At 42.9% G+C, this 15,363-nt stretch overlaps 1 protein-coding gene and 1 long non-coding RNA gene across 2 annotated transcripts in view; one reads left to right on the forward strand and one right to left on the reverse strand.

The window, feature by feature from the left end:
• The window catches only part of BACH2 (BACH transcriptional regulator 2), a 183,507-nt gene that overhangs the window by 46,617 nt on the left and 121,527 nt on the right, over positions 1 to 15,363 (forward strand). The gene's annotated exons all lie outside the window — the stretch shown is intronic.
• LOC146440016 (uncharacterized) lies at positions 8,908 to 15,058 on the reverse strand. The gene is made up of 3 exons (XR_014851010.1): positions 14,964 to 15,058; positions 13,385 to 13,578; positions 8,908 to 13,206 (listed from the first exon to the last, which is right to left on the reverse strand). It is a non-coding gene; the product is annotated as an uncharacterized LOC146440016 (long non-coding RNA).

The raw sequence follows: 15,363 nt of genomic DNA on the forward strand, positions 1-15,363 counted from the left end.
TGTGCTGCGAGGCAGCTAGACAGAGGAATGCAGCAGATTCATTCTTGTATAAGGTAATGTCTCGTTTACAGTACAGGGTGGAGCCAGCACGGAGAAATCTCTCGAAAACAGATTACGCATTTAAAACAAAAATTCTCCTTAAAATAAATAATAATAATAAAACAAAAATATTAATAAAAAAACCAAAACAACAACCCAACCAGCAAGCAAGCAGCGCACACGAGCACGCAACAAAGGCGGCGTTGTTGACAGCACCGGATTACAGTAGCGGTAAACTCCGGGCTGGGAGGTTGCTGGAAAATGAGTTTGCTCCGTGATGCAACTGGAGTTTGCTTTGTCTGGCCGCCAGTGCAAGCGGTGTGGTGGAGACTGGGAGCCCAGCAGCAGCAGGGTGCGCTTCGCTCCATCCAGGGATGGTCTCAGGCAGTGGGGAGAGATGGAGGGAGCGGTTAAGAATCCTGAGCAGACAGGCTTGGGGGACATCACTGACAGCAAAAATTAAGGGGGATATGCATGGAGGGGGTGGGAGAGAACTTCTTCTTGCTTTGGTTTTAGGCAGTTGTGGCATCATCTTCATTGCATCAAGGAGCAATTTGCATTTATTCAGTTGGATGTGAATTTTGTTTTCGTTTGCAACCTGAGCTAACCCCAGCATGTTGGGTTTTGGTTTTTCAAGTGGGTGGTAAGAGAGAACATGAAACTTGGAGCTTTTCAGATCTTGTTACATCCTAGAGAATTAGGTTGGGTTAATTTATGCAGTGTTCTAACAAGATGCGTTCAAACCTTTAAATAGACTGTATTTAAGTATTGTTAATATAACTCCCAGTTACTCCTGTTTTCTTAGCAAGGCAGTACCGAATGTTACTGTTTTGTCCCAGTGGTGATTAAAAACCAAGAACAGAAGTAGAAACTGGAACTGGAAATTGGTGGGAAATGTGCAATAAAACAAGTCGAATACAAAGTATTTCCAAAAATTCTCAGCTACAGTTAAGGAACTTGGAGGAGCATGTAAACATGCGTTTGTATTTTAACATGACCCTTTCCCCTGCTGAGTAGTATCTTCTGCATTGCTGACTCCACAGCAATGTCTGTTGAGGTGCTTTCCTCTGGGGAGGGGAGGGTTTGTCTGGAGGCTGCCTCCCTCTAACTTGACCTTGGCTTTCCCTTTTTCTCCTCCTGCTTCTTTTTTATACTTTTGTCTGAAAGACAGCTGGCTTTCCCAGCCCGCTTGCCCTTCTGGGCTGCGCTGCTGAGCACAGCACGTTCAGTGTGGGGAGAGGAGAGCCTTCCCTTCTTGCACTTAACAGTTTTCTCACTTGGTGGAAACCTTTTGTCTTCTCTGTCTCTTGATGAGGCCGCCTAATTACTTATGTTGAAGGAGCCCTTGGCAACATCCCAAGTCCCAGCTGGGGTCCTGCACTGCACAAACCTGATGGGGCCCCTGCCCATCAGCTGATGTCTGGTGCGAGGATCAGCAGAGGGATAGAAGTATAAAGATGAGTACAGCCAGGCTTGGGACCTAGATGGTGCTTTTAATAGGGAATGCCTGTAGGTTGCTCCGAGATCCTCAGAGAGGTCCTGGAGAAGGATGACATTGTTATTTATTCTGTTTGCATAGTTACTGTAACTTTCTTTCCCTTCTTCCCCAAAAACCTAATCATCCTACATTTTCTGTTGCTGTGAGCAACATTTCCTGTTGTTACCCAAAGCTGCAATTCTAGTTAAATTCTCACTTTGTAAAGCTGATCTCCCAGCAGTGGGTGTGGGATTTCCAAAAGAAAAGGCATTTGTGAAGAGCCAGTTTTTAAGATTTTTGTCTTAGTGGACAATTCTGCAAAACTTCTATTTAAACTATTCACATTCATTATTGGTTTGAAAGTTCTAGCTTCATCTCTATTTATGGCATTTAGAAGACTTGTAGGCTTTTAATGCCCCTGCAGAGTGCCCCACTCCCCAGCGTCTCCTTTTTCCGCTTCAAAGATGCCACATGTGTTGCTTTTTGCATCTTTGCGTCAGACAACCAGCCCGACTAGGCAGGTTTCAGGAACTGTTCATGACCTGTCTATCGGGAAAATCAGCCTTACTCTTCCTTCCCCCTCTTTCACAGCCGCTTGACTTCCTCTCCTTCTTCTAAAAGTGTGTTGATGCTATCAGCCCCTTAATTCTTTTATCTCACTTCTCCTATCGTTTCCATTCTTCTGTCTGTCTCATGATTAGACTAGAAATTTCTCTGCCGCTGCTGGCCTCTTCCCTTCTCACTCGTACTGTGGCGCTGCCTCCTTTGGGATCTGTGGAGGAATGAATATGGAGTTGATACGTGTTGAATCATGTCCTGTGCTTGGCATCAGTTTGCACGGGTAGAGGACATTGTCTGTGGCAAATTTTCTTTCATTCCTGCTTTAAGCTACTAATTCTCTCCATTTAGGTTGGGGGAAGATCAGGAGATCCTCACCAAGGCTTGGTAAGGGAAGCACTGAGAACCTCCTGCTGCGGTTGCACAACCTTCTTATGTTGTGCCAAGGAGAGATGCTCTGGGAGAGAGGTAACCTTCTATGTTTGGTGTCAAATTATCCTCTCAATGGAACAGGATAGTGATTCTCTCCCTCAGAAAACTTAGGCAAACTTTATAATACTCCGCAGTGATATCTAAGGGGGATGGGGCAAGCATTCATTTATGGGACTTCGTAAATAACCTCAAAATAAATAAATCCCTAGCCTGCCTTCCCCCTAACAGAAAATCGTAGAAGTTATAGTGTGGTGGTGGCAATTTCCTCTTCGCCATGTATTCATCTAGAGGGCATTCCAGGGGAGAGGCAAGATTTATTCTAAACAGATTAATCTAAATTTCTGAGGAGCTTTAAATCTATGTAAATTTTTCTCATCCAGCAATGAATTGTTGCAGCAGTGAAATGCAGGACTGTTTGTAATGTATTCGAAACCTAGCTGTTTTCTGGATGTGGCCAAATCCCATTAACTGTGATTTCTGTGCATCCTTTTTCCTCCTGTCGAGCCTTCTGGATAGCGGCTTTTCTTAACAGCTTGTTTGTAGAATCTGCTCTGAAACTCTCCCAGCGGCTTCACTCTTCTCAAAGGCAGGGAAACTCTGGGAGCAGCTTATTACCTGCTTATCATCCAACTTCCATTTATGTTAGAAAGTCTCCGTCGGCCGTAGACCAAACAAGCTTTAAGTCTCTTTGCCTTCCATGTGGTCAAGCACGGCAGAGGTAAAAGTTCTTATGGAGATTAAAATTTGCCTGTTGGTTCAGTGATACATCAATCCAGACAGCACACTGTGTGTAAAATTGCCTCCATGAATTCCCTTGGAGCATCCTTAGGGAACTTTGAGAGTTGTCTGAAAGTTGCTAGTGAGGATGTCCAAGCACGCTCTGACACAGCCTTTGCAGTAGCAGGTGTTCAAGTCTGTGTTAAAATATACCAAGCTGTTTTAAGGCTCTGTTCATTTCATTAGCTTTTCACTGATAGTTCCTGTAGCATTACTAACTGCTAATGTGATACTTTAGTTTTTTGCCTTGATTTCATTATAAATTAAATTGGCATCAGCAAAAGCCGCTTCTGATCAGATGGTGTAGAAATACCATTTTTTTTAACCTCTTTGCAGGCTTTGTACGATTAATGGGAACATACTGTTGCTTCTTGATAAGTTCATTCATGTTTAATAGCTATTTGTGAGCCACATTTGGCTTTTAAGTGGATGTATCACAGCTCTTGAAGCATTTTGGTGGCTAAATAGCTGGGATTAGACACTCTGGTTTCTCATGCCAATTGTTTTCCTATGTTCATACTGAACTCTGTGTGTTACAAAAATATTTTTAGTTATAGCCTTGTCACATTTGTTTAAGGAAAAGAGATGTCCTCATTTTTCAGAGACATTTATCTGAGAGTGAGTGGAATTATATTAATGTTTTTTTCTTACTTGATCAAATTCTAAGTGCTAAGATGAAAGGCCCACGATTACTTGCAAAAGTAAGACTTGCTCTTGCAGGAGTGGAGCGATTTATCTTCTGTATCTGCTTCACTAATTGCAGCCTGTAAAGACCCTAAAGAGTCCTGCTAGTCAACCATTTCCTTACTGCAACCAGTGAAAAATCAGATTTAAAATGCACTTAACTGATGCTCCATTTCACATTTAATACCTCTTGATTACTGTGGTCACAGCATAAATAAATACATTTGCTTGCTTACTGGATCATGCAAATGTTGGATGTCTTCCTCCTTCATCAGAATACTCCTTTTATCAAAGATAGCTGCTGTCATTGAGCCCCAAGCTGTTGATTAGGTAAAAGGGAATGCCATATATGGGAAAACAAACCAGCACCCACAAGAAACCTTTTTACTAGAAACTACCAAGATTCCTCTTACAAAATTCAGCTTGTTGTTTCCTATTTCAATACTTTTTCAAAATTAATAATAAAATACTGAAAAATAAATTTGTCATGCCTTCTTGGAGGATGGCATAAGTAATTAACATGGGATATCTGTCTAATTTGGTTGGGGGTTGGTTGCTAATTGGATTCCATGTAGTACCATGAATGGGTTTGAAGCCCTGTGGTGGGCTTGGACTAGTCTGGACCAGCTCAGACTTGTTGCTGCTGTTCACTATGGTTAATGGTGTCTGGAGAGATGGCAGAACCCAAATAGTTACAATTAAAGAATTCTTCTCCTGGGCTGCACCGCTTGGACACAAGCATCAGTGAAGCTCTTTTTGCAGCCGGTGATGTCGTGAGCAGTAGGACTGCATGGGGAGGATGTCATGCATAAGTAGCACTGCACTGCTGAGGGTATACATGGCACAGCCACACACCCGCTCAGCTGGCATTTTGAGAGTGAGAGGTTAAAAGGACAAGCGTAAACCACGGTCTGAAACAGACTCTTGCATCTGGCAGGTCTGTTCTTGGGTGACACTCATTCGGTTGCACAGCTGAAGTGCAGCAAGGGTTTCACCCCTGCCCACGGGCTGACAAGCACACCCTCAATGGGAAGTTATTTTTCTGCTGGGTTTTGCCCCCTGTGAGTGTTGTCATTGGACGTAACAGCAAATTAAGGGGCAGAAATTTGTAGGGCATCATAGCCTGTTTGCCATTTAAAGTAAATCTTCGCTGATTAATTCTACATGGGGCAAAGGGGGAGAGGAGTTCATGCCCTAAACTCTGGAGAATTTTAGAATTTAATGCTAATTTTAACCCTGAAGCATCAGTGAGTTAAGTAGAGCTGAAAGTGCTGCAGTTAACCTTCATCAGGAAACACTGGATAGCATTGCTGAAGGAGTGGTGACAGCAGGCATGCAGTGGCACTTCTAGAAGAACTAAAGGTTGGTATTTCCAAACAGAAGTGGAAATGCACGTGAGTTAGTGACACATATTTTGGTTTTCAGTACAGTAGGTGGCAGGAGAGACAAAGTGTCAGCTTGGCTGGGGTGGCTACTGGTCCACGTGCTGTAGTAACAAAAGAAGGTCTATGCCCAGTACTGTGGAGTAAGAGTGACATTGTATTGCCAGGTGCTTTTGTGAGGTCTGTCGTCTGCTGCAATCAACACAATGACATAACAAGATGGAAATGTTAGACACATGTATTGCAATGTCCCCGTGTTAAATGCCACAATGTGCACTTGTCATGTTTTCCTGCGGTATCTTCTGGTACATGTCGGGGACTAGAGGTTTTGTGGCAGCCTATGCCAGTCCCAGTTATGACTGCTCATTGCCTTTCTCTTCCTACACTGTCCTTGGCCAGGACTTGCCCCATTCCCTCTTGTGCCAGTGTTGATGCTTATGAAGCTGACCATAATCTGCTTGGTGGGGTGAAGCCAATCAACAACTAACTAAGCTAAAGGTGTGCCTGGATTTTGTGCAGCTCAGCAGAAGCATCTCACCTCATAGTCGTGAAACTAGTGTTGAGGTAAAGAAGTAAGTGATAGGAAAAGGGACTGACAAATTCTGACAAATAGAGTGCACCCTTGATCAACCCTATCAAACAGGATGGAAGACTGTGAAGTAAACACCATCAACTTTTCTAAGCCAACAACTGATACTCTTGGGCTTCTGATCTGCAGTTGCATAAAGTAACCTTAAAAGCCTGAAAAACTTTTTAAGTATAGAGGAGTCTTTCCTAATGGAGAGACAAACTGAAGAAGTGAAATTAGTGGTGTTTTCCCTTTGTCTCTTGGACATATGTCTCCTTGTTTAGGTGAAAGGGATATTCCTCATCCCACTTCAGTTAAGGTGAGCAGATTGTTTTCTTTCTTATTTACAGGAGATCTGGTCTCCCATTGCCCTGAAGGACAAAATCTGCTCTGGTGCATGTGTAACTTGAGCAAAGTCAATGAGATCGTAAAACAGAGAAGGTGTTTTGGCTCTGGCTTTGTAACTGGAGAAAGGAAGAGCTTTTGTCCATTGATTTATAGGGAAATTAGTATGTCTGCCTGTTTGCTGTGCTTTTTTTCCAAGGATTGTTCCCTGAAGGACTTTGGTCCAGTTGGAAACAACTTCGTTGTACAGGCCTGCTTTAGAGACAAAAAGAGCATACAGTATCTGACTCATACTTGTCAGAGGAATCTTTAGTATACATACCAGCTTCCAGTGATGATTTGAGTCCTCCTTTTATCTGTATTTGGAAATAAACTTTTCATTCTGGTATATCAAAACATGCATGTATGATGGCCTAAACTCTGCATCTTCATAAGATGTCAGGCCCTGTTGCTCACTTCCATTACTTATATTTTGTTTCTGTGCCCACTTGTTTCATAAGATTGTTGTCAGTATTTTTTCAATACATTAATGTTGTTTTCTTCATTGAAGGTTACTGAGAACTGAACTGGTGTTGAAGCTGTGAAACTGTTGGTGTAATGTAGTAGCAAGGATCTTTGGTCTTTGCTGGAGAACCTCACTGCCCCACAGACAGACCCCTGGGCACTTCATACTGATGAAAAATGAAGGCAGGAACACAGTGATTTATTGAAGGTCATGGAGGAAACCTGAGAGTTTGAGACCTAGGTCTCTTCTGCCCCACCCCAGGAAGTTGAATCCTTTGATTCCTAGTATGATGAAGTTTACTTCCTGTTCCCCTGAGAAATGTGAGGCTCTTCCCATTGGAAAAATACTTGTTCTTGTCACGGGAGGTACAGACACACATTTACAAATTTGGAGCCAAGTTTGACTCATTGCCACAAAACCAGGCACATTTAGAGAGTAGCTAGTTTTAGCTGTATGGTGCAGAATTAAAAGGGGAAATGGTCTGAGGGGCACAAACAACAGTTAGTGACTGCTTTGTTGTTGTTGCTTTACATACTCAACTCTCCGAGTGGTATCTGGCCCAGAGGAGGTATTTGGTCGTACACTGGGTTTCAGAAGCTTTTGAATTCCTCCATCCCTTTTATGTAGGACAGGTCCTTTCCCACAGAAAAGCCATTTGTAAAGCATGGGAGCTTGTTGGCCAAATTTTCCTTGAATAGACTGGTATCTTGCAGATACTGGTATGCTGGTAGAAACTGCATGGCTGCAAAGATGTAACCAGGTTTAACTGGAGGGCTCTGCTTGGTGAAGAGGATCAGGAAGGAGTTCCTGTTATTTTAAAGCAAAAGCTGTCTGAGGCTAGTTAGGAAAAACATGCCAAGTTGAAATACTCATTTTTAAAATGCATTTTCTATAAGCAGCTCATAGACAGGTTTATGCTGTGCTGGAAGAAGTCTGACTGCACTTTAATGTTGATACCTGGATTGGTGATTAGGAAAAGATTGTTAAACAACTGGAGTTTAAATACCAGTACAGCTTCATTGTAATAATTTCCCCAAAGGCACACTGGTAATTCTGCTAAATAGAAAGTTTAATAGACTTTAATAATGTGTGCTTGGGAGACCCTATACACAAAGGAATAATGCATAAAACATTCATTATGGTAAACTGCTACCTTTGCATGTAGAGAGGAATCTCTTGGAAGAAAACTGTTGTGTTGAGTGTGGCAACATGTCGGAGGGTGTTAACAGACAGAAGTTATTGTCACCCCCTTACCTGGCACTTAATTCACCTGCTGTGATTGAAGTTGCATCATTTTACTCAACAGTGAATGAATTATTTGAGGTAAATATTTGTTTATTTTCTGAGAAGTCCTTTGACTGCCAGTGGGCCGTGGTGGTTCACAGGGCTTTGTTTTCCTTTGATATGCTGATTTAGTGTCAAGAGAAGACGTACCTGTTAGGAAACTGAATAACCCCATAAAAAAAAAAAAGGACATAAAAATGTTAACATTAAAGCAACAAAAAGCAACCTTAGCAAGTGGCTCTAAGTGAATTTAGTGTTGTATTTTGATTTGTTTTCACTGTGCTGCCGCTGATGGCCCTGATGGAGAACAGGCGAGAAGAAGGAAGGAGCAGATGCTTTTGGTAGTACAGTAGGGCATTTATCTCTTTTAATGAGGTAACATCATTAGGGCTGACAAAGTGCTGCAAATCCATACATGTAATGGACTGCTGCTGTCTTTCAGTAGTGCACAGGCTGTTGTACTTCCTAGCACTTGAATCTGCTGAATCACAGGTCAGGCTTTATCTCCCGTCTGATGCTGGGTTGGGTTTTTTTGTGTTTTGTTTTTTATTCTGTTTGTGTTGGGTTGGTTGGTTTTAACAATTTTATTTCCCACTCCACCCCCCTGATCTTTGCCTTTAATGTCTGGGAACTGGAGTACTCCATGATATGTGTTGGGTCAGGCAGAAGTGTACCGATTTTCCAAGCATAGGAGCTGTGGAAATGCCACATGTCTATTGCAGTGCAAGGACCTTCTCTTAACCTGGAAAGCGTGAGGTTGGTTATATCTCTTTGAGCCTGATGCCTTTCTCCTAAGATGGCTACAGATTTTGGGTTGGATGTTGGGTCTTTTTTTTTTGTTTGTTTGTTTTTTTTTTGTTTTGCCATCTACCTGTTTCCTTTAGAGCAATGGCACAATGTCAGCCACACTAATCATGTCAGCCAGTGACAGTGACATTCAGTAACAAAGAGCCGGAGAAGAAGGGGAAGAGAGAGAGAGAGAGAGGTGGCTGTGGCGCTGGACAAGGAGCAGCAGCAGGTAGAGGGAAATCTGCAGGTTAGAGCATTCCTCTGTACAGAATCTGTCACTGTAAAAATCATGTGCAAGGTGATCAAGGGAAGAAATGAGATGTATATGTCAATGGATATGTGTCCTTTATGTCTCACTTTTCAGATAATCAGCATTACAGCACACAACTATAATAGTATGAAAATAAAAAAAAACTTCAACCTAACAAATCTAAATTAGAAAAAAAAAAAGCTAGGAGGTTTTAATAAAGTCTCTGTTAAAAATTACTTAATAACCCCAGAAGTTCCATCAGAACCTCCACTACAAACAGGCAGCATAAACTAAACATTTGAGGTATGCTGTGTGTTTATCAGAGAGCCCCAGAGCGACACTTGGGCATCCGTGCTGATTCCAGGAAGACAGCCTGTCGGTAAAAAAGATTCATCTGAATAGATCACGGACACCAGAAAAAAAAGTGGTTCCTCTTTTCTTTTTTTTATCTGCATGCCCCTCCTGTCCTGGGCTTCCCAACACCTGCTTGTGGTGAGAGAATATAAACAAAATTGCAAGATTCCTCAGCATTAGCTGTTGCCTGACAGTCCCAGCTAAACACTGCAAGGTCATCCCATTTTTCCCCTTCATTGTTCTTTCTTGGTCCCTGCCACACATTCAGTGAGCCACTGCAGCATCCTGAGGTGCATTCCATGGGTTTTTGCTCTGCTGTGAACTGAAAGTCAGTTGTGTTCACCAGAGTTGATTCAAATCCAGAGTTGGGGGTCTCTCAGTGCCCACCCCTGTTATGTTACCCTTGTACTGAGTGGGGGGACATGACTGAGAGCCAAATAAGTGACAGCTGGTAGGTCCACATATTGGCTTGTACTGAAGTATTATCAAGTAGCGACACCACTGAGTAGAGGTTTGTGTCAAGACTAGGTAAAGCTCCACTAATACTTGTAACTTTTGTTCAATTTATTTCTTTAATGCTGGAGAGATCCAGGGGTACACTTCAGTGACACCCAGGGTACCACTGAAGTCAGCATTCCCCACTGCTGAGCTGAAAGCATTGCTCTGCAAAGCAACAATCTCACTAGTGGTTTGTTGCTTCCTCGTGCTCCCGACTGTCTTGAACTGGCAGAAAATAATGGCCAACAGATCAGAGAAGAGGTATGTTGGGAAAGCTTTAAGGCTTTTAGAGCTTTTAGATCTTTTTTGGTTTTACACAGACACACACACACACACATCACTTCTATAAATCATCATTTCTACAGCACATACCTAAGATTTTCTGTGCTATCTTATTCTAGCAGTGAAACCAGAGTTCACTTACCTCTCTTCCAAGGCTGGGATTACAAAAACTTTACACCATCTCACCCTCCTCTCTTGCTGCAGTCACTCCAGTCCAATAAATAAATATTTGGCCGAGTTTTACTGCCCTTTACCCTGTTAACTAAAAGCAAATGCCTTCTGCTTTGTTGAAGGCAAGTCATGCCTACTTCTGTTGCTCCAGCCTGCAGTTTCTCAACCAGCTTGGTCTCAGGAACAGATTAATTTTTAGTGACTCTGCAACAGTTACCAAACCTTTCTGTTTGATGTAGGAAAAGAAAGTAACACTGTCCAGGGCTCTTAGGAGGAGAAAATAGGTGATTGTAGCCTTTCCCAAAACTACAGATGACCCATCTTCACTCTAATTTCCCTAATAAAACTGGCATGAAAAGTGTTGTGACAAAGGGCAAAAGGATAAGATGGAAGGGTTAGACAAGTAAATAGGTGCTAGTATTGCAGGCTTCTGTATTCAGGTTATCTATTCCTTTTTCATTTTCTTTCTTGTGGCCAGTTTATTAGAAATATTTTAACACTTGGCACCACTTCTCAAGAGGAGAAAGTGCAGGTCTGCTCGTCGGTACTGTTTCAGGGCAGACTTAGAGGTGATGCAGCCACAGGCTAGGCTGCTTGTCAGGCTTGACGCTTATTTCTCATAGGAAACAGGGCAAAGCTCTGATAGAAAGGGCTGCTCACCACCAGTTGCAGCACTGGTGGGCCAAAGTGTGTTTGCCTGGCTTTCCTGGGTGGTCGCCTGGCTCGTATGCAGCACATGGAAATAGATCTTTTGGAATGTGAAACCGTGCCTTCTGCATTTCTCCCACAAGTATTTTATAGTTTTGACTGGCATGTGCAAAGGAAATGGAGAATAATAGAAGAAAAAACTTATATAACCCTTCAGCTGTGCTTCCTTTCCGCACCAAGGTTTTGCATTTAAAGTAAAAAGACCAGTCTTGTGTTGTTGTAAAAATCTTTTTTTGAAAGTTTAGTGAAGAATTTTTTGGTAAATGAGTAAAGAGGGGGTTTTTACTTTTTTCCTCCTTAAACTCATCTCCAGTTTAGACAGTCAGTATGCTCAGAGAAATGGAATCTGATTCCTGCTTTTACAGATATAGACTGTGAAGGGACCTTGAGTGTTTGGGGATTTTTTTGCTGTTCTTTTCTTTTTAGTGAAGTTCTAAGCCAGTAAGTATCCAGGCTTTTGCAAGTCTCGTGTGAGTGCTGTATAAGGGCTGAGGAGGGTATTCTCTCAGTGTGGCTGCCATCTACTTACAAGCTCTGTGGTCATGGTTCTCAACATTTGGTGTAACATAGAAGTAGCATGTCGTTTAGACAGGTCCTTGCCAGCAAGGATAGACTCCTTTCTCCCTCAGGTTCAGCAGAACAGCCTGGAAAAGACAGCCCGCAGATGTAAGAAGTTGTCCTTTCAGAGTCTCTGGAAGATCCAGCTTTGGTCCAACTGTGAATGAGCCACTTAAAGCTGAGGATGCTTTGTACCACCAGAGAAGTTGCCTCCCTGTGACAAACAGAAGGATCTTTGCCTTGGGAGTGGGAATTTAAAAATACACAAACACGTGGAAGGGGCATTGCAGCAGTAATGTTAACAGCAGTAAAGTAGTGCAAGAGTATGGGGGGTGAATGAGCATGTGCAAGTCAAATAGAAACGGTTGCTTTTCCTCCAGTTCTGCCTTTGGAGGTAGCTTTGGGGGTAGCCCTCTAGGGACACAGTCCTGGTTTAGTGAGTAATGCCTGAGGGCTCAAGTCACTTAGCTTCTGAGCTTTGTAAATCTGGGTATAAACGTTCCGTTGTTTGCAAGGCGCCTTGCAGTTCTCTGGTGGGAATGCGTAAAAAGTATACATGTAAAAAGTACCCCTGCCTTTGCAGTGCCTTTCTGATTAAAGATCTGTTTTGTTAACTCGATGGCTTCTTAGCCTGCTTTGTCAGCAGCTCACTGAGATGTTTCCCAGTGGCTTACAGCTCTTGGTTTCATCTAACAAGAGCAATCTATAATCCAGGGCTGTACAGGTGAGGGAGCCCTTTAGAGGTTTGTGAAAAAGGAATGATGCATTCAGTGTGATACTTGGAGAAGGTGAATATTCTGACAGTTTCCCACTGTGTCACACTATTCAGTTTTGAAAATTGTGGCTTCCAGTTATCCTCTTAGTAGAACGAGGCACTTCTCTTGGGCTCCTGGAAGAGCCCACGAAGTGTACACTTAATTGCTTTGTGAATGATGTGAAGTCTTGGAATGCAATCTAGCCATTGCTCATTAACTAGCTGAACCTATTAAACCTGGACAGCAAGCAGGACTGAGTCGTCCGCCCTTGATTGCAGGCAGCTAATGGAGCTGTGGGAGCAAGCTGTGACTACAGAGTGGAATTGGCAGGAGACTCCCAGCAACCTTCCCTGTTTTGAACTTGCCCTACACTTCATTTAGACTTCTGGCTTTGAGACAGATGATTTCAGAGCAGCAAGGAGGGGGGAAGGCAGAGGGTGGAAAGCATTATCTTCCCAGCTATGTTAGCTTTGTTCAGAAGTTAAAAACGAACCAGAATTGGAATGGCACTGGTAATTTGACATTTAAACCTGCAGAAGCAGAGGGGTTTGTCATCTGGCCATGGTTGGCTTTGATTATTGATTGGTTCTCATGCAGATGGTTCCATTACACAATGCTAAACAAAAAAAAAATTGCCCAAACAATGTGACTTGGCATCTCCTCAGTGTTTTTTAGCTCTGAGGGAATCAGCTGATCTTACAAAGCACACATAGAGGTGGTTTGGTACCCATGAAGTACATCCTGTCTTGCAAAAGAGCATGGTAGCATTTTCTTGCATCTTCACACTACTCTAGCAGCACAGGAGAAAACAAAAAATCAGTAACTGTTGAGATTTTGGGGGCGCTTTTTTATAGTAGCTTGAAATAAAATGAAGATAGTTGGGACTTGCCCAGGAAATTTGAAGTGTTTAACCTTTTAAGCATCTCCTCAACTGGAGATGGATACAGCCCTAGCTATATATCATTTACCTCTAGAGTGCTCTTGGCATTGTACTGGAGCATTGTTTCAGATCAGTTTGTGCTGCTGGCTGCATCACCAGGATCTCATCCTTCAGCACTCACATGCCTCCCATCCAGTTGTACTTTGTGCCCGGCCTTATTTACCTCGTGGGTTTTGCCAGGATCACAGCTTGGTGGTGTGGCGTCGGGCCCAGTCAGACCATCTGTCAAGAAGGGGAGGAGAAGGTAGTGGTTTTGACATATTGCTTGAAGAAGCACATGTCCAAATGTGCTTTGAAATCTTTGTGCTACTTGCTTGTTCAATACTTTCAAGGTGCTGCGTATTGTGGAATATTTTTATGTTGTGCTGCCTTACTTTCCCTGCTGTGGAGAGATCGTTTAATTTCTAGTCTGGATTCATACATTTTGTTTGTGCTGCTGGCAGATCCTATCAACACCCACTTTTCACTGATATTTAAACTTTAAAAGATAAAATAAAAATCTTTGGTGTCATGGAACACTGACTTGCTTGTAAAATAGTTCTATATACCGGAGATGCTATTTAAAAATATTGTAGGAGTCTAGTAATACATTAGCATTTTATGCATTTCACTCTGAGCAGTCCCAAAGTGCTTAAACTGTAGTGCACACATGCAGCCCTGCGGAGATGCAGTTCCCAGGACAGAGTCTGTAAACCAACCCTGCATTTGCTGATGGAGGGATGGGTGCAAGCAGATTAAAGCAAAGCAGCCAGACTAAACTGCCATCTGGAGGAAAATGCGATGTCTAGGTGTACCACACCCAGGACTCAGGTCAGGATGCTGTCCCTGAATGGGACAGGATGGGATCCCTGAATCAGCATCAGATCCCTGACTCAGGTCAGGATGCTGTCAGAGGTGCCCACCATGGGATCATGAAGCCGTGTGTGGACCAAGGCCCCCTTAGCCTGCATTGCCCTGGGTTTTGTCGCAGCTGTGGCACAGGCCCTGACCAGCACTTGAGCATGGATATTTGGAGGGGCAGCCATTGAACAAGTGTCCTTGTGGGCTCTGTGTTAAGAACTTGTTGCCTTTAGCACTCTTCACTGTAATAACAGCAAGTGACTTGTTGGTTTGTCAGCAGCCCCAAATGGAGTCCCCTGTGCAACTGCAGGCCGGGCTGGCCGGGTTGGCTTGCGGAGGCCATGCATGGGGAGCAGTGTGCATGGCAGCGGCCAGGGAGCTGGAGGGCTGAGGATTCTGTACACCATGCCAAAGTGGTTGTGTCCCTGTGTGTGCAAAACATGTTTCTCTGTGTCATCCTAGGTATCCTTCAGCCCGTTTTGTATTCGTGTTCCTTAGAAACCAATGTGTGAGTTGATCTCAGATTAGCTATTCTATACGTAGCTCAGCAGAGGGGAGATGTAGAGCTGTAGTGTGAGGGGAAAAAAAACAACATTCTCAGATTATTTTGAGACAGCAATTACATCATTCTGGGAAATTCAGCCTTGCAGAAGCTAATAAAAACTAAAATTTGAGGTCTTATAATGTTTAGCAGAACTAATACCACAATGTGTTTTCTGCTTATCATTTCAAAACCTCAGTGACATTTTCTCTGAATGTTCCCATACAGGCACAGTTTTTCACGTGTGAGAATCTCAGGAGCAGCTGGGTGGGGGGAACAGCAACCTCACTGGTGTATAAGAGAGCTCCATATTCCAAAAATAATTGCATCATGGCCAGCTGTGATGTCACAGGTCAGGGTTCAGTGAGTTGTCAGCAGCCTCAGTCTGGTGTTTCTAACCAAGTGGCATAGCAGCCTGTGCTCCTTTTTCACTCTTTAAAGAAAATGGAGCAATTAATTATTTCAGTTTTAAGATGCATCATGTCTAAAATAGAGAGGAAAAAAGGAAGAAAAACCCACTATTTTATTTTCATTTGACATAACTCTGTTAGGCAGAAAGAATCTTTCAATATATTGAGTTGGGAAGTAATTAATCTTGGGAGTGTGAGATGGGTTATATCTTGTCA

The sequence above is a fragment of the Lichenostomus cassidix genome, chromosome 3 (assembly GCF_008360975.1).
Source record: "Lichenostomus cassidix isolate B80296 chromosome 3, HeHo_3.0, whole genome shotgun sequence".
NCBI lineage: Eukaryota > Metazoa > Chordata > Aves > Passeriformes > Meliphagidae > Lichenostomus > Lichenostomus cassidix.